Here is a 25,137-nt window from a genome sequence, read left to right on the forward strand (position 1 = left end):
AGTAATCGTGAAAAATACAGAACTTTTTATTGAAGATCCCACACAACATGACAAAATATCAAAGAATAAAATCTACCACAAGATAAATGGGAGGTACATGATGTCTGATAGGCAGCTGAATAATAGATGGCAGAAAAATCCCCATTCACCCCTCATAAATCCACAGACCATGAGTGGGTGGGACATAAAACAAAACCCAGTTAGGGATTGATATAAGGGATGAAGGGGGAGGGAAAAACTACACAATTTTCATGAGAGCCTACCCAATAATCTTATAACGTGCATGTGCACAACATTGGACAAGATCCCTACTGAAGCCATAATTACAATGTAGATATCACAACAAGTCGTAATTACCTAAAGTGCAGGTGCAGTGGCAGGGGGATCAAAATCCGATCAAGACATCAGTCCAAACTACCCATTAAAGAATGCAGGATCACCACCAATGCGCGTTTCGCAGAGGTACTGTTGCTTTCTCAAGGAGGATGTGTCTGGAGTGTGGGAGCAAATTGGAGAACCAGGGAGAAATCCACAACATGGGGAGAACATAGAAAAAATAATTTCAGTTGTCCTTGGTGGGATTTGAATCAAGGACCCCAGTGTTAAAAAGCAATAGTGATAACCACAGAGCCACCATGGTGCCCAAATTACCCCATGATATTACTTGTGCTTTAGTGCAGTTTGCAACATTTTGGCCAAAGAAGACAAATCAACACTAATTGAAATCCCTCCAGAACATGAATAAGAAAGCCCTGGATAGATTATCCTAATAATTTTCATTATCAGAAGTCAATATCGCTTTCTGACCTATCTCCAATACCTTATTGATGACCATTCATAACTTTATTTTCTTGTAGCATCTTAAAGAAAATAAAAATAGAAGAGAAAAAGTAACTCAAGAAGGAAAGACGGAAAATGATTTTACGTAACGATGATAGGAAATAATAAAAATAAAAGCCAATGGTGGCAATAGGCAATAAACAAGATGGAGGGATACCAAAATAGGAAAGGTAAGAGTAGAACGGAGTTGGTGTCCACCTGCTAAATCGATACTACAATCTTTCATCATAGAATAATTATTCCAAGACTTGTCCAAGTGAACATGAGGCCTCAACTAAACCATTGGAAATATATTAAACCAGTAGCAGTTGTGTCACACTGATGGTGAGAGTGAGGGTTTGGCAAAAAAATGTATGAAACCACAGTACTTTTTGGTGTCAACACAACAAGGTTCTCATCGTAGACGCAGTGTTTATGGCAACACAAGAACGTATAAAAAAAGATACTTTGGCAGACCACAAAACCATTTTCTACATTTCTACTTTTCATTCAGCAGTATGCAAAAAGTCAAGACCCCTTTCCTAAATTAATAAACTACAGTAATACTTAAGAGGCTGGAAAAAGGTGCTCATGGCTTAACTGTTCCGCTATCCAACATGCAGTAACCACAGATGTCTTATTTCAGTATAGGCAAATACAGCCATGGAAAGTTATGAAAATCATTTGTAAAGTCTATGCTTACACAGATTGAGACTGTTCAGGAAGAAAAGTTACAGAAAAATGTTACTAAACCCTCTCCGAGGCAACTGCTTGTTTGCTTAAGTTTGATGGAAGTTCTGTTTGTATGTACTTAAAGAGGTTCTCCACACTTGGTGAAATCTTCACAAGGGCTGAATAGAACATTATGACTGCAAATATGCAACCCTTCAAAATGCAGAAGAACACCCCAGTCTCATGTCAAGACAGGCCAAAGTCTGAATAAACACAGCTTCTGAGACCTGTGTCTCAACTGAAAGAGGAACTGTATTGTAAGCATACATACAGGAGCTGCCAAAGACGTTTGTGATAGGAGAAGAAATAAATCTTCTCAGCTGACAGAGCACAATGCATTTTATTTCTCCAGCCTTAGGCGGGCTTTGCACACTACGACATCGCAGATGCGATGTCGGTGGGGTCAAATTGAAAATGACGTACTTCCGGCATCGCATGCGACATCATAGTATGTAAAGGTTCGATGATACGATTAACGAGTGCAAAAGCGTCGTAATCGTATCATCGGTGCAGCGTCGGCGTAATCCATAATTACGCTGACGCGACGGTCCGATGTTGTTCCTCGCTACTGTAGCAGCACACATCGCTGTGTGTGAAGTCGCAGGACCGAGGAACATCTCCTACCGGCGTCACCGTGGCTTCCGTAGGATATGCGGAAGGAAGGAGGTGGGCGGGATGTTTACATCCCGCTCATCTCCGCCGCTCCGCTCCTATTGGCCGCCTGCCGTGTGACGTCGCTGTGACACTGCACGACCCGCCCCCTTAATAAGGAGGTGGGTCGCCGGCCAGAGCGACGTCCCAGGACAGGCGAGTCCATGTGAAGCTGCCGTAGTGATAATGTTCGCTACGACAGCTATCACAAGGATATCGCAGCTGTGACGGGGGCGGGGACTATCGCGTGCGACATCGCAGCATCGGCTTGCGATGTCGCAACGTGCAAAGCCTGCCTTAGTCCACCGGGAACTAAATGAGGAGAAGATTTAGTTATTGTGTTGTCACAGCTTTTTTTCCTTGGCTCATGGAGGTATGTGTGCTTATGACACAACTCCTCTGTCAGTTGAGATACAGGATTCTGGAGCTGTGTTTCTTCAGATTTCAACCTGTCCTGGCAAATCACTAGGACTGGCTGCCATTTGAATTATGGTGGCAAGAGCCATTTTATTATATTCATATAGAATGCCTTTAGGGCCAATGAATCAGAAATAAAATGTGTCCTATAGCTCTGTTCACCGAAGTTAGAATGGTTTCCATTGAGATTTCATGTTACCACTTTTCTTTAAGTTAAAAAAAGGTTGGTATCCTTTTTCATATTATTTCTAACAAATTATACATAAAAATGAAAAGTGAAATAAAGAATTTACAAAATGAAAGCTAAAACACTGAATGAAACTCAAAGGTCCCTATTAAAAGTTAAAAGTCCTACTGATATTTGGTGTCACTATAAACTGACGTCATACACACTTGCCGGCATTCAGGTCCAGAGCAGATGCACTTTGATCTGCCCTGAGCAGGGCAGATCAAAGTATTGTAGTGCGCCTGCGCGGTACCGGCGAGTGTGTATAACGTAGGACACATCATGCACCGCGGCTTCAGAAGGAGGACGAAGATGGCCGAAAGAGGAGGCGTCGGCACCAGAGAACAGAGACGCCCATATGGCCAACTGCGTGACCGTTAGGTAAGTATTATAAAGTGTTTTTTATGTTCTCACAGCGGCCTGGGCTCTTATATATAGCATGTTAGAATGCTGTATATAAGAGCTTGGTGGTGGTGGCCGCAGCTTATACGCCAAAAAAGTGGTGACAGGTTCCCTTTAATACTAGATTCTTAATATACACATGACTTTTCAGCAGTTTCATCATCCTTACAGGCAGGATTACAATGTCAGGTAACACCTCTATATGCAGTAGGTAACACGGGATCCACCATTCAAAATATTCCTTAATATGAATATTGTCTAGAAATGAGATTTGCCCTGAAAACTTCTACACATGTCCATAAATCGTAGCCAGTCAATTTCTGCCCCCTGAAAGGAACAGGACATATGAGTCTAGTATTAGGCCTAGTTTCCAGTGTAAAAATGGCAAGATTTCAAATTTTTTAATAATTTTATAATATTTTTTAAAATATGCGCAAAAAATAAATACTAACTAATTCGTTAAAAAAATAAAAAATAAACAAGCAACGCATTTAACATAAAAAGATTAGAACAATGCGCTGTTTTCTAGTAATGACACATTCTCTTTCAGAATTTAACAAAACATTTTTGGTCCTGTGCTTCAGCGATAGCGCTGGTTCCCCGTGATCTGGTCTCCATAGACTGAATATTGTTTCAGATGATAAAACGTCTGACTTCACAGTATGTGGGCGATGGTGCATTTTAACATGTAGATAAATATTGTTAGTTTTACAACTATTCCATTAGCTCTGACTGAGTTGTTTGAAAGAAAAATATGTTATTCCTGACTGCTGGGTGCTTGTTTTTGTGATAGAAGTAGCTTGTGGAACAGGGGAGATGTTATCTTGGAAAAGAGCTAGCTGGCAAGGGCATAGAAAGCTAGCATCAGTCCTTACAGTTCAGATTTAAGGACATTGTACTTCCCCATTATGTAATCGCATTAATAATACCGCTCATTATCTGCAAATCAGTGCATGGGAATGTGGAAAGCAGGAAACGGCATTACAAAGCCGAGAAGTCGCTATTGGGTTAAGTACCGCACAAACCCTTTGCTTATCAAACTCTGAATGCCGCTATTACTGCAATTACTTTATTCAGCAGGCATTAAGCTGTTATCATTTATTCACAGATATATGGCAGTCACAAAGCGGTTTTGCTTGTGACAAAAAAAATAAAAAAAATTACTACCTGGAAATAAAAATCCCTAAAGTAGTTTGATTGTGTGAGGTTTTATTAGTCTTGGTCTAAAGGTATCGTCACACCAAGCGACGCTCCAGCGATCCCACCAGCAACCTGACCTGGCAGGGATCGCTGGAGCGTCGCTACACGGGTTGCTAGTGAGCTGTCACACAGGCAGATCTCACCAGCAACCAGTGACCAGCCCCCAGCCAGCAGCGACGCGTGGAAGCGATGCTGCGCTTGGTACCTAAGGTAAATATTGGGTAACCAACCCGATATTTACCTTGGTTACCAGCATACACCGCTTAGCGCTGGCTCCCTGCACTCCTAGCCAGAGTACACATCGAGTTAATTACTCGATGTGTGGTCTGGCTATGTGTGCAGGGAGCTGGGAGACGGCACTGACAGTGTGAGAGCGGCAGACGCTGGTAACGAAGGTAAATATCGGGTAACCAAGGAAAGGGCTTCTTGGTTACCCGATACTTACATTGGTTACCAGCGTCTGCAGAAGCCGGCTCCTGCTCACTGCACATTCAGTTGTTGCTCTGTCGCTGTCACACACAGCGATGTGTGCTTCACAGCGGGAGACCAACAACTAAAAAATGGTCCAGGACATTCAGCAACAACCAGCGACTTCACAGCAGGGGCCAGGTTGTTGCTGGATGTCACACACAGCAACATCGCTAGCACGTCGTGCCTCAGCAGCGATGTTGCTAGCGATGTTGCTTAGTGTGACGGTACTTTAAGATTTATAGACTTCTATAAGGGATAGCTAGACTTTCTTAATTGGTAAATCCATTCAACATCTCACCCTAAAGGCCGCTTTACACGCAACGACGTATCTAACGATATGTCGTCGGGGTCATGGAATTCGTGACGCACATCCGGCATCGTTAACGACGTTGTTGCGTGTGACACCTACGAACGAGTGCTAACGATCAGAAATACTCACCTAATCGTTGATCGTTGACACGTCGTTCATTTTCAAAAGATCGTTGCTCGTTTTGGACGCAGGTTGTTCGTCGTTCCTGAGGCAGCACACATCGCTACATGTGACACCCCAGGAACGACGAACAACAGCCTTCCTGTGTCCTCTGGCAACGAGGTGGGCATGACGTTAATTCGGCTGATCTCCGCCCCTCCGCTTCTATTGGTGGCCCGCTGTGTGTTGTCACTGTCACGCCGCACGAACGTTCCCCTTAAAAAAGAGGTTGTTCGCCGGCCACAGCGACGTCGTTAGGAAGTGTGTGACGCTTCCTAGCGATATTGTTCACCACGGGCAGCGATTTCCCCGTGACGCACAAACTATGGGGACGGGTGCGATCGCTAGCGACATTGCTAGCGATGTCGCAGCGTGTAAAGCGGCCTTTAATGTACTCTGTCAAAATAAACAAGATGAACATAGTCAATGATTTTTCTGATTGGAGGCAGGACATGTACGAAGGAAGTACATGAGTTCTAAAGAAATCACTTTGTACAAAGAAGAAACAAGCACAATAGGGATTTATCTGAGAAATGGGTGGAAAAATCCTGACAAGGGCTTGTTCACCTAGGAGAGTTGTGTCAGACACAACTATTTAGATGGCCCCAAGATTGTAGAAATACATTTGATGGACTTGAAAGGGTTAAATACCAAGCTGCCGAATTGAAGAACAAATGACTTGAATTCTTGAACCATTGATTTATTTTCAACGCGTTTCGAAGTGGATACTGAAGAAGGAGTATACATACAATCCAAAACAAATTGAAAATAAATCACTGGCTCAAGAATTCAAGTCTTTTGTTCTTCAATTCTGCAGCTTGGTGTTTAACCCTTTCTACTCCAGCAATTATAAAGATATCACGTTGGTGCGTCAATATATAGACTATAGGGACTGACTTGTCCAGTAGTTTTTCCTAGAATTCTGATGCAAAACTGCTAGAAATTTTGCAACTTTTTTACTCAAGTTGAAATTGCACAAAAATCTTGAGACTTTTTTATTTTTATGCCAGTCCCAGCCGGCTTTGCAAATGTTCAGAAAAATGAGCAAAACAAGGGTGGGACTGAGTACGGCTTTGCTGGCCTGACAAATACATTATATTACAAGAGAAATCTATACCAGTGCATGGCAGTTGAAAGATATGGGAAACTCCTTAAAGAGATATATGCTTCTTAATAATTTTGGACAGGAACAAGCTGTGGATATTGGTGGATTACCCTGAGGAAGAAGAGGGGTTATCTCTTCGAAACGCGTAGAATAAACCACCCACATTGCTTTATTACTTGGAGTGATTCTTTGTACAGCAGTGCGGAGTACACCACAAGTATCCTGTTTTTGTTTTTCTTAATGATTTTGGCACGTCTTACGCCAACACTCCCTGGCTTATAAAATGCTAAAGTTTATTAAACTAGAAATAAATATCATGATATAGTCATTTTTCATATTTATGCTGGATGCTGGATCTAATGCTGGTTATGTTATACTGAATCAATGAACACCTAGTGAGGCTGTGTAAATGGAACAGCATGGACTTCAGACTGATACATTGTAGCAAACTACCAGAGAGGCTGTTGTTGCCAATGTATTTATGTTACAGAGCACTGCCTGAATTGGACACAATTAGAGTTGAGCAAGTTTCAAAATATTTGTATTCGTGATACTCGTAACGGGCACTTTGTAATACTATATATTTGTTTCGAATAGCGAGTACAATGCAAGTCAGTGAGAAATGCAAGTAATTTTCTGCTGGACTCCAGCAAAAAATTACTCGCATTTACCAATCAGAAGAAAATTACTCTTCTCATTGACTTGCATTGCACACGCTATTCGGAACGTATACGCGAGTATTACAAAGTACAAAGCAAAATTTTAACTCTTTTGGCCCAAAGCAAGATCTCCATCAGGGTCCTCAACTATCCTGGATTTCTGAATTTTGAAAAGTATTGGTAGAGTCATATGAGCTAAACAAATCTTTTTGGCCTCCCCTATTCTTCATCAAGCAATTGTGACTCCAACTTTTTCACCTCCTGTTGTTACAGCGCTGAATGTTTTGTTGCCTCTGAATATATACAAGAATATTATTTCCTGACCCCAAATTAAAGTCCTCTAAGTGGTGAGAAATGGAAACACTAAATATATTAGGAAGTTGTATATTTTTATTTTTTGGGATTAATATTTATATAAAACAAGAAACACTCTTTAAACTTTTAGGTTTTTAACCACCACGTTGTCACCATAAATTTCATACTCAATGGGTCTGAAAGAAACATTATTGGACATTAAATAATGAATTCATTAAAACAAAAGGTGTTGCCATCTGGTTCTGGCTCATGCAATCAAAGCCTCCAAGTACTTTTCAAAATAGTATATTTATCTTCTGTCTGTTATTAATTCTTCTAACCCATTTTAGTAGAAAAATGTACAAAAATCCAGTCAGCTCACCTTGAAAACAAGGACTGCCCGGCCATCAGGAGGCAATACGATAGGAAGAAAAATTAGGCCAGCATCCAAAATGGAATAACATTAGTGCTATTTATTACATTGTTCTTAAAACAGCAGAAAAACATATAAAACATGGAGAACAAAAAAGAACCATTCCATTTCTTGTTTTAAATCATTGTGGCCCTTAGTCATGGGATTCTAAGTTTTCATTTAATGAAAATAATCCATTTTTTAATACCTTGTTTGATACAGCCGTTACATAGATGATCTAATTTTTATTTGGTTGTTTAACATGACGACTGTGTATGCTACCATAATATGGAAGTATTTTATGCACCAAATGTGTGATAACATAATTTATTTTATTCCATTTTGGATGCTGGCATTATTTCTCTTCTCATTTTAGTAGAGAAGGGTGATATAATCTTGTCCCAATTCCCCGTGTTTGCCCTTGTTAATTACTGAAGGGTATTTGGTAATTTTATTTTTATCCTAGGTTATGTTTGTTTATTTCCACAATGTTGAATGTGCCCCTATACATTGTCTTATACCAACATGGGATCCAGCTTATTTCTTTGCTATTGCTTTAGATTTTTGCACCTTCTACATATAACAGCATACCTCCCCATTTTTGGGTTGTGCATTTAGTCTATATAGCTTTCCATGGGCAGGTGTTTAAACACTCAGACCTGGGTTCTGTTCTGCCCCAGTCTATTGTGGGGTCTACTGGCACATAGAAAGGTGAACTACAATAAATGGGACGATCTTGATTGGGTACACTTTGTTGCGGTGGGATGGTTTTCAAAATTGTTGATTAAAATAGCGTCAACTAAGTTCCTTATGTTATTTACAAATCTTACTATAGGGTGTTTGTTTAATTTGCTTTTTTCCTAGGTTATGTTTGCTAATGGCCACAGTATGAATGTGCATGTACAGATGTCACATATACCAACATGCGTTCTAGCTCCTTTCTTTGGTTTTGCTTTATTTTTTTGTACTTTCTGAATATTTAGTCTATTTAGCTTTTGATGAGTGTTTAAACAATCAGGCCTCGGGGCTGCTCTAACTCATCTATTTTGAGGTCTGTTGGCACATACAGAGGTGAACTGCAAGAGTTAGGAATCATCTTAATTGGGTTCACCTTGTCACGGTGGGATGGCATTTACGCTTTTTTGATCAAAATAGTGTCAACTAAGTATCCTTTGCGATTTACATGTACTAATACTATTAACTTATTTACTTACTGTTGAGAATTTGCTCAATTAATTTCATCCTAGGTTATATAGGTTATAAGATTGTAGAACTTGTCAATTTTGGGATTTTTTGGAAACTTGACACCTCGTAAAATAAATTAGGTAAATCTAATCATGGTACAATGGTACATATGCCTTGGTTTTGGCAAAATGAAAGTCAAGTTCTGGATGATCACCGCATAGGTCACTGAAAACTTCATGGCTACGAAGAACTGTCTTTCATCAACTTGACTGCCAGTAAAATACTACTACTATTAGGAGGTGGCAGGGACGGCGGCGGCCTGGGTCCTCTGCACAGAAACCCTGGTGTGGGTCTTTGCCAGATGGTCCGTGTACTCCTGGTATGGAGACTTGGTGAAGACTGTTTCCTTCCAGAGGTCTGGAGTCAGGTAGCTGTAGGTCCTGGAGATGGCGTCAAAGGTGGCCTTAGCAAAGTTGCCCAGGGTGGCAGTGCAGCCCCTGGCCGAGGTGTAACAGTCGTCAATACCGGCCATCATCAGCAGCTTCTTGGGGACGGGAGCAGAGACGATGCCGGTACCCCTAGGTGCGGGGATAGGACGCACCAGGACAGAGCCGCAACGTCCGGTCACCTTGCAGGGCACGGTGTGCGGTTTGCCGATCTTGTTACCCCAGTAGCCTCTGCGCACGGGTACGACTGACAGCTTAGCCAAGATTATGGCGCCTCGGATGGCGGTGGCGACTTCCTTGGAGCATTTCACACCGAGACCAACATGGCCGTTGAAGTCTCCAATAGCCACGAAAGCCTTGAACCTTGTGCGCTGTCCGGCACGGGTCTGCTTCTGCACAGGCATGATCTTCAGGACCTCGTCCTTCAGAGAGGTGCCCAGGAAAAAGTCGATGATCTCGGACTCCTTGATGGGCAGAGAGAACAAGTAAATCTCCTCCAAGGACTTGATCTTCATGTCTTTGACCAGACGGCCAAGTTTGGTGAGGACTCTCAGTTCTTTTAAACATTTTTTTTAGTAAAATACTATAACTTTAGTTCTTTGTTTAGATTTTAGCCTGCCAAACCTATCAATTCCAGCAGAACTAATAAGCCAACCATCTGATATGTATGAGGGTATTCCGACTTTTCCACAACGGTGGGAATAAAAAAATCAGGCCTTTGGATTTCAACAAGCAAGATGCTTTGATTTTAGAGGAGATAAGTTGCCACCAGAGGTTTTTGATAGTGGCTTATTCCCTTCGCACTTTGACGAACAAGGTTAGCTGAAAAACTGGTAAATTGGGAAAAAAAATATTGGTTAGACAAACCAGATTTTGGCCTATAGGTACTGTATAGAGCTTTACAGAATGTGATGAAGCCAATCATAAATTATTTTAAAATATTCATCTTACTGGTGGTCTACTTTAATCCTTCATAATTACCACAAAAAGAATTTCTTTTGCAAACTAAATTTGGCAATAAAAATTGATATTCCCTCCAATTTCACCCCATTCCATAGGGTGGAGAACTTATACTTGTGTTTGTAGTTTTTAAGTCTAGAGTTTCACCGTTTCTTCCAACATTTGATATATTACAGATGATGTGTTAGATGGAACTGACCTATTGCCTGCCAGAGAGCTATATTCTCACTTTTCTCATGACCAAATTTAAAACTTTTTAAGTAAAACATAAGCTTAAATGTGAGATCCAAATTTTATGTTTGGTATTTTAATTAAGGCATAAAGGCGATTTCTGGTAGACCATAATGTCTGATCGGTGGGGTCTCTTAAAGGGAATCTGTCAGCATGCTTTTGCTACGTCATCTGAGAGCAGCATGATGTAGGTAACGAGACCCTGAATGTAATGATGTATCACTTAGTTTACTGAGTGCATAAGTTCTGACATAATCAGAGCTTTAAGATTTAGAAATGCAGCAGAGCTGAAAATGCTGTCCTCGCCCCCACCAGGCTCTGTCTATAGACTGTGAGAATCTGCTTGGACTTGGGCTCACGGCGCTGCTGTGTCTCAGCAATGATAAGCTACTGGTGATTAAAGAAACATACAAAGTAAACAATAGCTGGGAACTTGACAAGACAGTCATCGCTGACCTCCATGTTTTACCTAGTGATGAACAAGCACTACCATGCTCGGATGCTCGGCACTCGTAAAAGCAATTGGGTTTTTGGAGAGGCAAGACTCATTTACTGAGAATAATGTAAGTTAATGGGGAACTTGAGCATTGTTCCGGAACTGTTGCATTATATTCGGTACACGAGTCGAGCCCATCCAAGCATTGAACTGCTCGTTATGAATATTGAGCATGAAAGTGCTCGCTCATCACTAGTATTACCTATTACATAATGCTATCTTTAGGTTACATAGCAGTAATGACAAGTGAGCATGCTCACCACTGCTTGATAATTGATCGATCTTGAGGGTGCTCAGGTAAGGTCGGTGCTAGGCCAAATATCGTGGGTGCTTGGATGTGTCATTCATGAACGATCTGACACAAAGAGCCGGCTCCCTTCAGTGAATGACGAGAGCTGAGCCCTCAGTGAGAATCACTTGTAGTCTCTGAATGACTCTCATTGGGGGTAAAAATGTCTTGTTCAGATTCCGTGTTTAATAAAAAGAAAAACACAGCCGTCCCTCCCTTGAAAATTCTCTGTTTATGGCTGGCTGTATGTGGGTGGAGAGCCGGACTGCTGAATAATTGACATCCATAATACTTGTTACTTAAGTCAAGCTCGTCAGAGCATCCAGTCTGCTCAACTCGAAGAAAGAGCACTTGAGCATTTTAGTGCTCAATCTTAATAATATAGCTAAATCCTGCTGACTAGAGATGGGTGAGCACTAGTGATGAGTGGATCTGGATTGTAAAACCTTGCGGTTTCAAAAGTATCCAAATGCCGAACCCGGGCCTGAAGTTTTCAGGAAATAAAAAAGGAAAAATAAAGAAAACTAGAATAAAGCAGGTGCGCAATACTTACCAAGTCTTCCATGTGACTATAACTGTTTCTAGGAGCGCTTATTCTACTTCCGAGCCTGCTCATTATCGATATCTGTGAGTCCACCCATCAGTTGTGAGCACTAAAACGCTTGGGTGTTTGGTCCTCAAGTTGAGTAGGTTAGGCACTCTGAAAGTGCTCAGCTCAAGTAACGAGTATAATGGAAGTCAATTATTTAGCAGTCCAGCTCTCTGTCCACATACAGCCATAAAGAAATCATTTCTGTGGGAAGAGAGACCAAGGTTTTTTTTAATTTTGTCTCACTACATGTGAAAATGTTACATTTTACCCCAGTGAGAGCCATTTAGAGACTGTGACTGTGATTGTTGTTTCGCAGACGTAACATCAAAGCAACCACGATATTCCACGGAGCTCAGTGAGTACCTGAGCACCCTGATTCTTGACCGAGTAATGAGCAGTGCCGAGAATGCTTGCTCATCATTACTGTTGACAGATTAGTGATTAGTAGTAAAAAGTAGCTAAATTAAAGAAGTTTCTAAGAATCAGTGGCCGCATTAAACACTGGATCACTCACTGATTGACTGCAGCGCTCATGTGCCATCCTTGCTGTAAAATAAAGCTGAGAGATCAAGAGTTGAGGGTGCTTTACACGCTGCAACATCGCTAGCGATTGCTAGCAATGTCGCGAGCGATAGCACCCGCCCCCGTCGTTCGTGCGGCATGTGGTGATCGCTGCCGTAGCAAACAATATCGCTACGGCAGCGTCACACGCACATACCTGTACAGCGATGTCGCTGTTGCTGCCGAACAATCCCTCCTTCAAGGGGGAGGTGCGTTCAGTGTCACAGCGACGTCACAGTGGCGTCACAAAACGGCCGCCCAATAGAAGAGGACAGGAGGATATGAGCGGCCGGAACATGCCGCCCACCTCCTTCCTTCCTCCTTTCTGATGGTCGCAGGCAGGATGATGTTTGTCGTTCCTATGGTGTCACACACAGCGATGTGTGGTGCCGCAGGAACGACGAGCAACCTGCGGACTGAAACACTAACGACATTATGATTTGGAGCGACGTGTCAACGATCAACTCTTTTTGCCGTTTTTGCGATCGTTGATCGTCGCTCCTAGCTGTCACATGCTGCGATGTCGCTTACGATGCCGGATGTGCGTCACACACACCGTGACCCCGTCGATATATCGTTAGCGATGTCGCAGCGTGTAAAGCACCCTTTAGATAGAGTTTTTTGTTATTTTTTTACTTTTTGTTATTCAGACCAAGTGCTCTTTGGAGCCCCTTGTGGCTTCCTATTATACATTATTCTGCAGTTATTCTTTGCAGATAATGACCCAATAAATCAGGGCACTGAAGCCTAAAGTGAGCAGTTATTTATAAATGTTTAATATACATTTATTCACTGTATACTGAGAATGTTACCAATACTCAGCGCTCAAAAATTTGATATTGGAATCTAAATCAAAAGCATCTAATTTACAGCTTCCTTTGATGTCTGGGTAAATCTCCTTTAATTAAATTCTCATTTGCAAAGTACTTTTGTTGGTAGTCAAACGAACAATGAGTTTTCTGTTGTTTGCACAGCAAGTATTAAAATATCAGATTCAGGATGGCTGATTTTATCCAATGAATATAAGTGGATTTGGAGGGAATTCAAATATTCGTGCACACCTTGATCCTCATGTGAAACAAAGAGCAGGTAAAAGTTGTCACTCTGCCATCAGCACATCTGCAGGAAGGAATTAGGAACATGAATCAGCCGCATGCCGAGACCAAAAGTGACCTTAAAGTAAGGACAAGCAGGTCCAAGACATCTACAAATGAAAGGTCAGCTATAAATTTTAGCAATTTAATATGTCCACGTGGGCCCGGTAGGCAGTGGATTTTCTGTTGCTGATTTCTTAACAAATTAGGCAAGGTTCACACAGAGTGTTTCAAATAAGATTTTGAAGCAGATCCACTCCAAAATTCTCCTTAAACACTGTTTCAAAGGCTCTTTGAATACTTTTCCTATTCAACTCAATGGAAATTTACTGTTCATTCAAGAGGGTTTTTTTTTTTAGAAAAAAGAACGTTTAAAAGAACTGAGGGTCCTCAGAGGTTTTTTTAAGTTTTGAGATAAAACAAAGAAGTGGATTCCTCTTAGAATCTGCTCCAAACTTATTACTCAAAGGCTGTACAACAAAATGTGAAAATTAAGCTTTAAAATTGGCTTCAAAATCACATCAGGAAGAATGGAGTTGTTACTGTTCGGGGTTCTACAGAGCTTCGAACTGCTCCTGCACCGGCCTCATCCCAGCTGTGGTGTCGGCAGAATGTCCGGCGCCACCTGTCTGCTGCAGGTGCTTGGCTGCTAGGTGACAGGTGTCCAGGGTCTTTGTTCATTCTGAGGTTAAGATCCTGTTTTGTCCTATTGCGCATGCTCAGGTTCCCGCTGCCTTTTCTGGCTCTAAGTGCGGGATTCGTACTACCGCGCATGTAAGTGACGTCACCAGTGACGCGGCAGCTCCTGATTGGCCATCGCTGACATCACCGATGACATGGCAGCTACTGTGGTCATGATGTGGTGGTCGCTGAGTGGCCACTGCGGGCGCCATTGCCATCTGGTGATTGGCTTGGAGCAGGGCTTAGTTTTTCTTGCTCTGTGGCACTAGCAGAGCAGTGCAGCCATATAGTGGCCATAGCCCCAATACAGCCCTGTAGTGTCTGTGACAGGGTTGCATGTTATACTGGAAGCAGTAGGCAGAGTTAGGCATCCGGTGCCCGTCATGCCAAGATAATGTGGTGAGGCATGGTAGGGCTAATCATCCCACTTTCCCTCCTCTGTTCCAGTCTTACTGACGCAGCTCCGTGGAGCTAACTGGGCTGCGGCTACTGTCCCGGTGTGCCCCCTACATGCACGGACAGTCTCCCTCGGGACTCCCTGTGTTGTTAACAGGAGAGGTCCAGTACTCGGTGGGTGTACTGCTAACACCACTGATTGTGTTTTTTTTATTTTTCTTGTTCCTCTGAAACTGTGAAAAAAATCTGATATTTCATTGCCCCATGTGAACAGCGCAAAAAGACTGAATTTCTTTGAGCTGAAACGCTGCCACCAATTCACATGAGGCAATAAAACATCTACTTGTTGTGTGCAATATGATGTTAAGTGCTGCCCACTTTTTGGAATGATTTATCTCTACCCATATCTATCTATCTATACTTCATCTATCTATCTATAGCTCCATATCTATCTATTTATCTCTACTATCTCCATGCAAATATATCATACCTTATATATATATACACAGTACAGACCAAAAATTTGGACACACCTTCTCATTCAAAGAGTTTTCTTTATTTTCATGACTCTGAAAATTGTAGATTCACATTGAAGGCATCAAAACTATGAATTAACACATGTGGAATTAAATACTTAACAAAAAATTGTGAAACAACTGAAAATATGTCTTATATTCTAGGTTCTTCCAAGTAGCCACCTTTTGGTTTGATTACTGCTCTGCACACTCTTGGCATTCTCTTGATCAGCTGCAAGAGGTAGTCACCGGAAATGGTCTTCCAAGAGTCCTGAAGGAGTTCCCAGAGATGCTTAGCACTTGTTGGCCCTTTTGCCTTCACTCTGCGGTCCAGCTCACCCCAAACCATCTCGATTGGGTTCAGGTCTGGTGACTATGGAGGCCAGGTCATCTGGCGTAGCACCCCATCAATCTCCTTTTTGGTCAAATAGCCCTTCCACAGCCTGGAGGTGTGTTTGGCATCATTGTCCTGTTGAAAAATAAATGATGGTCCAACTAAATGCAAACCGGATGAAATAGCATGCTGCTGCAAGATGCTGTGGTAGCCATGCTGGTTCAGTATGCCTTCAATTTTGAATAAATCCCCAACAGTGTCACCAGCAAAGCCCCCCCACACCATCACACCTCCTTCTCCATGCTTCACAGTGGGAACCAGCCATGTAGAGTCCATCCGTTCACCTTTTCTACATCGCACAAAGACACGATGGTTGGATCCAAAGATCTCAAATTTGGACTCATCAGACCAAAGCACAGATTTCCACTGGTCTAATGTCCATTCCTTGTGTTCTTTAGCCCAAACAAGTCTCTTCTGCTTGTTGCCTGTGCTTAGCAGTGGTTTCCTAGCAGCTATTTTACCATGAAGGCCTGCTGCACAAAGTCTCCTCTTAAGGGTACGCTCACACGAGCGTGAAAATCGGACGAGTGCAATGCGAGAAATTCTCGCATTGCACTCAGACCAATGTTAGGCAATGAGGTTCAGCTGTTGGTCAGCTTTTCTCGCATCCAGATTCTGGATGCGAGAAAAGCGGCAGCATGCTGCGTTTTGCTGCTACCGCCGTATCTCTCGCACCCATTCAAGTGAATGGATGCGAGAGATACATCGGACTGCACTCGGATGTTATCCCAGTGCAGTGCGATCTACGCACAGGCTGACAGTGGAGGAGATGGGAGGATTAACCCCTCCCTCTCCTCCGCAGCGCCTGCACTCAGCTTCACAGCTGTGACCCGATCGCAAGATCGGGTTACAGTCGCATGACACCCGGCTCACGCTCGCAGCAGAACCTGAGCCGGGGGACATTAGCATATCGCATCCGATGCTCTCGCATCGGATGCCATACGCTCGTGTGAGTCCAGCCTAACAGTTATTCTAGAGATGAGAAGGTGTGTCCAAACTTTTAGTTTGTACTGTATATATATATAAAATAGCAGAAGATGATTAAAGAACTTTTCCAGCTTTAGGCCCTGTGCGCACTTGCCGGTTTTTGCCGCGGATTTCCTGCGGTTTTGCTACATGTTTCGCTACATGAAATGTTCATAACATCTCTGCAGTGACTCAACAGCAAATCCTATGGGAAAAAAAATGCTGTGCGCACTATGCGGATTTTGACAATTGCATGTTTTGCTGCGGGATTCCCGCAGCAAAAACAATTGCATGTCACTTCTTTTCCGCACGTCGCTGCGGGATTTCACTCCATTGACTGCAATGTAATCGTGAAATCCCGCAGGGAATAACGCAGGCAGCAAATTCTGTGCAGTTCATTGCGTTTTCCTGCGTTATTCCCTGCGGTATTTCGCGTTTTCGGGACATAATGTTCATCACTGATATATCGGTAGCGATGTCGCAACGTGTAAAGTACTCCTTAGTCACACTTCTGCAATCAATTTTTGTGACTCTAAATTGCTGAATCCTGACAGTGTGCCAGGATTCCCCTCTATTTCTAGCTAAAGTGGGCAGTCACATCACCATAAGTATGTAATTTACATAGTTGTAAACACATGCTGAATTGCTTCTCCCAACAGAAAACTGATAGAAGCAAGAAAATCTGGTAGTTGGAGTGTGAGCCCAAGTATGCAAATTGCTGGAAATAGAGAGGAATCTTTACTGTATGCACAATACACACTATCAGGATTCAGCCATCAGCATTCACAATAAAAGACTGCAGAAATTTCACTGAAGCCCAGAAAAGTCATATATAGAAAGATAGATAGAATGTATCAGTGATAGATAGATAGATAGAGGGATAGATAGATAGATAGATAGATAGATGAATGACTGTGCACTCCAGCCCCCACCTTGCCCATTAGCCCCAGGTGTGTTTAAGTTTTTGTGTTGCCCTTACATGTAGGTTTTTAGGAGGACAGTCAGTGACAATATAACCCAGCATAATGAGGTTGCCGTGATGTGGCTCCTGGTCAGGTATTACAATGGCCATTCTAATATGCCAAACAGCTCAAAAAACTTTTGCTACATTGCTATTAGTATTTTTTGCCATTATAGTGTGTGACTTTTTTCTTTTTATATAGATAGATAGAATGGATCAATAGATAGCTAGATAATAGATAGAATGGATAGATAGATAGATAGATGGATAGATAGATAGATAGAGGGATAGATAGATAGATAGATGATAGATAGATGATAGATAGATAGATAGAGGGATAGATGGATGGATAGATAGAGGGATAGATAGATAGATAGATAGATAGATAGATGGATAGATAGATAGAGGGATAGATAGATAGATAGATAGATAGATGATAGATAGATAGATAGATAGAGGGATAGATGGATGGATAGATAGAGGGATAGATAGATAGATAGATAGATAGATAGATAGATAGAGGGATAGATAGATAGAGGGATAGATGGATGGATAGATAGAGGGATAGATAGATAGATGCATAGATAGATAGAGGGATAGATAGATAGAGGGATAGATAGATAGAGGGATAGATAGATAGATAGATAGATAGATAGATAGATAGAGGGATAGATAGATAGATAGATAGATAGATAGATAGATAGATAGATAGATAGATAGATGGATAGATAGTAGATAGATAGAGGGATAGATATATAGATAGATAGATAGAGAGATAGATGGATGGATAGATAGAGGGATAGATAGATAGATAGATAGAGGGATAGATAGATAGATAGAGGGATAGATAGATAGATAGATAGATAGATAGATAGATAGATAGAGGGATAGATAGATAGATAGATAGAGGGATAGATAGATAGATAGATAGATGCATAGATAGATAGAGGGATAGATAGATAGATAGATAGATAGATAGATAGATAGAGGGATAGATAGATAGATAGATAGATAGAGGGATAGATAGATAGATAGATAGATAGATAGATAGATAGATAGATAGATAGATAGATAGATAGATAGATAGATGCATAGATAGATAGAGGGATAGATAGATAGAGGGATAGATAGATAGAGGGATAGATGGATGGATAGAGGGATAGATAGATAGATAGATAGATAGATAGATAGAGGGATAGATAGATAGATAGAGGGATAGATAGATAGATAGATAGATAGATAGAGGGATAGATAGATAGATAGATAGATAGATAGAGGGATAGATAGATAGATAGATAGATAGAGGGATAGATAGATAGATAGATAGATAGATAGATAGATAGATAGATAGAGGGATAGATAGATAGATAGATGCATAGATAGATAGATAGATAGATAGATAGATAGATAGATAGATAATTAAGGCGGCACGGTGGCTCAGTGGTTAGCACTGCAGTTTTGTAGCGCTGGGGTCCTGGGTTCAAATCCCACCAAGGACACCATCTACAAGGAGTTTGTATGTTCTCCCCGTGTTTGTGTGGGTTTCCCCCGGCTTCCTCTGACACTCCAAAAACATATAGATAGGGAACTTAGAATGTGAGCCCCTATGGGGACAGTGATGCCATTGTATGTAGAGCGCTGTGGAATTAACAGCGCTATATAAATGAATAAATATTATTATAATTTAATTATTATTATTATTATAATTTAATATATGTAGAATATGTAGATATTGGAGGCAGTGAAAGAAGAGAGTCCGGTAGTAGAAACTCTTATGGAGCCATTAAATAAGCTCTTCCATTCCCTTCTAGGAAAGCAATTAGGAAGTCTCCTGGGTGTCGTCTGCTCTTGGGATGGAATAAAGCACTATACAGACCCGCGCATACACTGTAAGAGCAGATATGTCATTCACACATGACTCTGCCAGTGTTTACTTAAAGAGTTCTGTGCTGCAAACCATCATTAGAAATAACATTCCGCATGTTCCTTCCAAACATGAAAATCAAAGGCGACCGGTCTATGGACAACTTTTATAGGACAATAAAAGCAAATCTTCTTTGTGAGCATGGCAGATTTATTCCAGTCTGGAAAAAGCCTCTCTGCGGCTCAGGATGCTATAAACCCCAGTTACTTTGTGCCGGGGCTCGGCAGCGCTCCGGCATTCTTGTATTAAACAGCTCGTTGCGAAGTTTGTCTTCTTGGCAATTAGCGGAGAGGGCATCTGAGGCAACGATCTTACGCCAATAATTATTATTTCACCAATGGCTTTATGTATTTTTAAAGCCGAGTTGTTTATGACTTGACCCACGCGCATTTATAGGGGTTGAAGATATTTTTTAGGACACCCTTTAACAGCTTGTGTAGTTAACCTCTTAATGACTGGGCTCGAAAAGCGCTAAATGACCACATTTTTTTTTTTTTTTTATTAATTTCCGCACATTTTAGTAGCCATGAGTTATTTTTTTCCCGCTACCCTTGCTGTATGAGACATTGTTTTAGGTGGTAGAATTTGTATTATATTTTGGTGCTGTTTATACATTATTGATTAATTTCTTTAAATATTTTCAAAGCAAATTAAGAAAAAAAAAATGTGATTTTTCCATAAATTAGTTGCTTTTTTTTTTTTTTAATTCTGCTCAGGTTTTACCTTTAATATCTTATTGATCTAATTCTTAAGATTCTTGTGTATGCCTAACGTGTTTTGTTTTATTTGATATAATGTTTAAGAAATAAAATGCATTTTTTTTTTAATCATACAATAGATTATATTTTTATTGTACGGGGAACGGATTTATTTTTATTTATTTATTGATTCATTTTGCTTTGCTTATATAGAACCATCATATGCCACTGCACCTTACAGACATTATCATCACTGTCCACATTGGGATTCAAAATCTACCAGTTTGTCTTTAGGTTGTGACGGGAAACCTGTTGTGAACCCAGAAGAAACCCACGCAAACACGGAGAACATACAAATTCCTTGCAGATGTTGTCCTTGGTGGGATTTGAACCCATTGATGAAAAGCAACAGTGCTAACCACTGAGCCACCATAAAGTGCTAACCACTGAGCTACTATATAGTGCTAACCACTGAGCTACCATACAGTGCTAACCACTGATCACTATACAGTGCTAACCACTGAGCCACCATAAAGTGCTAACCACTGAGCTACCATATAGTGCTAACCACTGAGCTACCATACAGTGCTAACCACTGAGCCACTATACAGTGCTAACCACTGAGTCACCATAAAGTGCTAACCACTGAGCCACATACTATATTATACATAATACGCTCTCTCTACGGTTCATAAAATACTGTATATCTGGAGAACATTATCTTATTTTTTATTACAGGTTTTTTTTCCTACTTGTCATTGGAGTATACAGAGGAGCTTTAGTAATAGGTAAAACAGCTTGCTGCCATGGCATAACTTACTGAAAGAAACTAATCTGCACCTGCTAATACCTATTTTAACTAGAGAGAATAGAGTCATTATATTTGCTAAAGAATCAATAGAATGCCCAAACAAGCAATATTACAATGAGTATAGTTTATTAGACAAAAAGGCTGTAAGGCATAACAATAAATACATACACGTAGTGTAGTAAAACAACCAGAGGGGGAGCTGTGCTGACGATGGACATCTCAAGCGAAACACGTGTTGGGACGTTGGTCCCCACGTGTTATATCCCAGGTTTTGTGATCCAGGTTGGTGAGTAATCCTGCCATGATTATATCTACACATGGTGGTATGTTTACTACATGTGATCTTATACTTATTTTGATGCAGCTACTCATCATCTGTAGGTGGTAATTCATAACCCCTTTAGGATCAATTGGAGTCGGAAAATTGGCCTCTCCTCTCTCTGGGACACGTGGGGTTTTCCTTTCCCTTCAGCACAGCTCCCCCTCTGGTTGTTTTACTACACTACGTGTATGTATTTGTTATGCCTTACAGCCTTTTTTCTAATAAACTATACTCATTGTAATATTGCTTGTTTGGGCATTCTATTGATTCTTTAGCAAATATAAAGACTCTATTCTCTCTAGTTAAAATGTTTTATGAGTTGTTGCTATATTAGCCATGCGATCCTATATCGGTTCCTTTTTTGTTTTTAACCTGCTAATGCCTAGTAGCTCTATTATGTCGAGCAGATTATCAGGTCCAGTTGAAAGTTTGGTTAAGGCTACTTTCACACGTCAGTGATTCTGGGACGTTTGTGCTTTTTTTTTAACGTACCCGAATCACTGACATATGCAGACCCATTATAATGAATGGGTCTGCTCACACGTCAGTGATTTGTCACTGCACGTGTCTCCGTGCGGCGTACACCCGTGTGCGTGATTGCTGCACGGAGACATGTCCATTTTTTTCTGGCATCACTGATGTCCCACGGACCACGCAGTGGTGTGGTCCGTGAAACACGTGCCAGAAAAAAACGTGCATTTAAAATAATAAACATTTTAACTCACCCGGCGTCCAGCGATGTCCTCTGCAGCCCGTCCTCCCTGCTGCTTCTAAGCCGGCTGATTACTGTCGCGCATATTCATTATGCGCGACACAGCAGACCCGGAAGCAGCTCCTGCGGAGGTCACCGCCGGCCGGATGCTGCACCGCGGGAGGATTCAGCACCATGGACAGCGGGAGCGGGCGCAGGTGAGTTGATTTCTAAGTGCCATCTCGGGCCACGGAGAACGGAGCCCGGATTGCACTTAGAGAACCCACGTGTGCCGAGATTCACGGCACACGCAGGGACATGTGCGTGTTTTACACGCCAGTGAAAAACGTCTGTGTTTTTCACTGACGTGTGAAACGGGCCTTACTCAGAGGAAAGTAGTCAGCAGAAGAGAAGACAGAAGCGGTGATAAACTGCTTCTGCCTTCTCCTTAAGTTCCCCTCATGTCTTTGATATCCATAGACCTGACCTTCTTCTGGCATACTAAAGGATGTTGTTGTAGACTCAAGATCCACACCACACACTGTCAAAAGATAACGGGAGGTGGGGAAAGGGGTTAACCAGGGGAGGTCAGCAATATGGAGCCCCATGTATTAGCCAGGGTTTATACATCCATGCAATATACAGTGTGTCCACCCATATCCTGTCCACCGCCATTAACCTGAGAATGGCAGCAGCTATAGGTATAGAAGTGGTGTCTAGGTATAGTAAAGTAGCCATGCACTATGCAATGAAACTACCTATAGCACCACCTGGTGGAAAACAACAGAGTTAGCATTTTTATCTCAAAAACAGAAAGAGATAGAGAAAAAAGTGAATTACAAAGTTGTAGGGCATCATCAATTCAATACGAATCGACACCTTGCATACAGAAATGCTATGATTAGAACGTGTAAAACTCACAAGGCTGCGGATGTGAAGCGATACCTCATGGAGACCTTCCTACAAGTCATTGGGTATGGTGGCTGCGTGGAGTGGTCTCCACGCTCACCTGATCTGACCCCATTGGACTTCTTTCTGTGAGGTCACATCAAACAGCAGGTGTATGCGACCCCTCCACCAACATTGCAGGACCTACGACAACGTATCACAGATACTTGTGCAAACGTGTCACCTACCATATTGCACAACGTGCAGCAAGATGCAGTATGCTGTCCAGAGTCCAGATGTGCATTGCAGCTGACGGTGGCCACTTTGAGCATCAAAGTTAAATGAGCGCCATATGCGTGACCAGCATTCAATGTTTTGGGGGGGGTCATGGGTTTCATATCATAGCATTTCTGTATGCAAGGTGTCGATTCGTATTGAATTGATGATGCCCTACAATTTTTTAATCCACTTTTTTTCTTTATCTCGTTCCGTTTTCAAGATAAAAAAATCTAACTCCGTTGTTTTCCACCAGGTGGCGCTATAGGTGGTTTCATTGTGTAGCGCATGGCTACTTTACTATACCTAGACACCACTTCTATGCCTATAGCTGCCGTCGTTCTCAAGTTAATGGCAGTGGACAGGATATGGGTGGACACACTGTATAGCCACAATATAATGCTTTATTTCTTCGGCAGTGGTGCTGCAGAAAAATGTAACACTTAACGATTAGTGATGAGCGAGCATGCTTGTAACTACTCGGTACTCGCACGAGTATCGCTGTACTCGGGCTGCTCGGCGGGGACCGAGTAATCTCGCGATACTCGTGCTGTACTCGTGGTCTTCATCCCTGCATGTTGGCGCTCTTTTGAGAGCCAGCCCTCATGCAGGGATTGGCTGGCAGACCACTGCAATGCCACAGCCCTGTTAGTTGTGGAATTGCAGTGATTGGCCGGCCTGCACAGCGTGACCGAGCCTTTATACCGGCCGGCGCGCTGTGCTCTGCTCACAGCTATCCAGACAGTGAGTGCAGGGAGAGTGTCGCTGATTCAGGGAAAGCTTTGCGGCCCTTTATAGCTTTTTCAGTTGCAGGGCTGCAAACAGTGTGACCAAAAGTCCTTCTCAGGACTATTCTAGTTGTATACAGGCAGGCAGGGTATAGCCAGGTCGGAGTACAGTAGCAGAGTCCTTCTCAGGACTATTGTTGCTATATACAGGCAGGGTATAGCCAGGTCTGAATACAGGCTAGTGACCAGAAGAGTCCTTGTCAGGACTATTGTACCAGTATACAGGCAGGCAGGCAGGCAGGGTATATATAGCCATTCCTAGTGGTGACCGTATACCAGCCTTCATCATATCTGGGGCTGGTGTACACAGTCCAGATAGTGTCTGACTTGTCTGTAATTGTCGCTCCCCAAAAAAACCTGTTAGGTTCTTATTGCGTCCGTGCTTGGTTTTTAAAACCGCACGTGTGTGCCTGTCGGTGGCAGCGTACAGGTGCACTTGTGTGCAATTTCCAGAAACTTTGATATAACGCACAAGTAGTGAATATACACGTCAGCACAGCATTGCAAAATGCGCAAGGGCATTGGCAAGGAACAAGGAAGTGGACGTGATGGTGGTGCAGGCAGAGGCCGAGGTCGTGGGCAAGCTCTAATTTCGCCACAACAAAGGGCCACATCTAGTCGCTCGCACGTCCTGTCCCAAATTCTTGGGGACCGCAGCAGTACACCGCTCTTGAACCAAGACCAGTGTCAACAGGTTGTTAGTTGGATAGCAGAAAATGCTTCCAGTCAGATTGGCACCACCACAAACACTCTGTCTTCCACACGGTCAAGTGTCAGTAGCCGTGATACTGCACCGCACATTTCTGAACCTGATCCTCCTTCCTACCACCAGGCTGAGTACACGTCCTCCTCGGACATTAATGATCCCACACTTGGACACTCGGAAGAGCTGTTCACGTTTCCATTCACACATTCTGGCCTCTCGCCAGCTCATATTGAAGTGGGTCATGAGGAGATCGTCTGTACAGATGGCCAAATATTTGAGCAGCCACGTTCTCACGAAGTTGGCAACGTGTCTCAACAAGTGGTGGACGATGATGAGGCACAATTGTCAGGAAGTCAGGAGGAGGAGCAGGGTGCGGAAGAGGAAGACGACGTGATGGATGATCCAGTAA

At 42.3% G+C, this 25,137-nt stretch overlaps 1 pseudogene; it reads right to left on the bottom strand.

Moving 5' to 3' along the window:
• Positions 1-9,334: 9,334 nt before the first annotated feature.
• On the bottom strand, positions 9,335-22,570 carry LOC142292400 (small ribosomal subunit protein uS5 pseudogene; annotated as a pseudogene).
• Positions 22,571-25,137: the final 2,567 nt, after the last annotated feature.

Source organism: Anomaloglossus baeobatrachus, chromosome 2 (assembly GCF_048569485.1).
Source record: "Anomaloglossus baeobatrachus isolate aAnoBae1 chromosome 2, aAnoBae1.hap1, whole genome shotgun sequence".
In the NCBI taxonomy this organism is placed as follows: Eukaryota; Metazoa; Chordata; class Amphibia; order Anura; family Aromobatidae; genus Anomaloglossus; species Anomaloglossus baeobatrachus.